This window comes from Homalodisca vitripennis, unplaced genomic scaffold (genome assembly GCF_021130785.1).
Source record: "Homalodisca vitripennis isolate AUS2020 unplaced genomic scaffold, UT_GWSS_2.1 ScUCBcl_13170;HRSCAF=23273, whole genome shotgun sequence".
Taxonomy (NCBI): Eukaryota; Metazoa; Arthropoda; class Insecta; order Hemiptera; family Cicadellidae; genus Homalodisca; species Homalodisca vitripennis.
The window spans coordinates 13,265-14,939 of record NW_025789294.1 but is presented as its reverse complement, the minus strand read 5'-3'; positions in this window follow the sequence as shown (position 1 = coordinate 14,939).

Here is a 1,675-nt window from a genome sequence, read left to right as displayed (position 1 = left end):
TATACTTTTAAAACTAATTTTAGATATAATATGTGATCCAAGTCCTAGGGATTACGTACGTACGCCTTTCAAATTGTTCAGAGTTCAATAAAAACAATTAATATAACAAACTAATCAAATATTTGAAATATCATTATTCAAAGGAAATAATAGGAAAACCTCCCTCTAGGTTTAGTTAAGCTTTTATTCCACGTATGATAACACCACACATTATCATAAATAATAATATAATCATTATTGAGGAACAATGAAAAGAAAAAAACATCAACCCCTGAAACTAACGTACAATAACAAACATTAATGTTTCTCTGTATTATTTGTTGATGAGAAATAGCATAATGAATAAAAACGCTATTCCTGGATTTGGTAACTGTAAATATTAAGACAGCCAATGAAAAAACAGATATTATCATTCTGCATGAATGTCAAATTTACATCCATTTTATGTAAATAATAGTTTTTATAATTTTACTTTAAAATTGATCCCGTTTTGATATAACTCAAAACATAGTGAGAAAAATACCTTCAAATAGTATTGCATATATATATATATATATATATATATATAATATATATATATATAAATATAAATATAACAACCTATTAAGATAACGATTCAGTTTGTTTACATACATTTTGGGATTCATTATTTTGTATACTGTCACTCCACGTAAGTTCGGCCACCTCGGGAACCCGGACCCTAGCTCGAACCTTAAAAGCGGCCGAACTAACCCGATGCCTATTTAAAAAATGCCCATTTATTTGTTTAGCGCAGGGTAATTTTTCAATAAAAGTTATGAAATAACCGGTAAAATTAACCGTTCGTTTCCAAACATTACCAACACACCAATTGAACTACTAAACAAAATTTTAAAAAATTTTGTACATAACCAATAAAACACGGTAATACTGCATAGTTTGGAATCAATGCGTGTTGGAAATCAAACACTCGTTGCACATAGAAATACAACAGCAGAGTAAACGACTTTTATTTTTACAAAACCACAGACCTAATGAAATAAAAAATAAAATAATACATTACTCGCTCCCTCTACTCGCAATATCTGTACTATTGGTGGTTTAAGCTTCTTAACACTTAAAAGTAATCTGAGCATACTTTTTTCTGAATTTTTGTTTTCTCAATGATTTTTTATGTGCAAACTCCACGCCACTTCTAAATAAAAATTACAATCGACTTGCCAGTTGCTTCTTTTTTTGCTGTTCGATGTAATAGCTGCCATTGCCAAGCTGCTGCTATTTTCCTTCTGCGGTGCTCATTTTATTTTCTTTCTCGTCTACCTCTTCAATCCAACACACCATCTGCGTCGTTTAAACATCTCGTTGTCCTGCCCGAATGAGCACACTCGAAACTATTTCGTCATCCTGACAGACCCCGTGGTCTAGCTCCTTTTCCCATGTTGATCTCCACTCCAAAAAACATCTTCTTCAAACAATGGGAAACCGCTCACAGTTTCGGTAGGGTTTGCTGAAGGTCGTGCAATAGATGCTGCATTGTCATTCAGGTTCGCCATCAAGATATGGTTATGTTTTGGCCTCAATCTGCTGTTTGTGTTGTTTTGATCTAACTACGCTATCTTTCTATATTTGGCCAAAGTTTTTTTTTCCCAAGACTTTACAAACGTGGATGGTGGTATTTTCGTCGTATGCCTTGGCC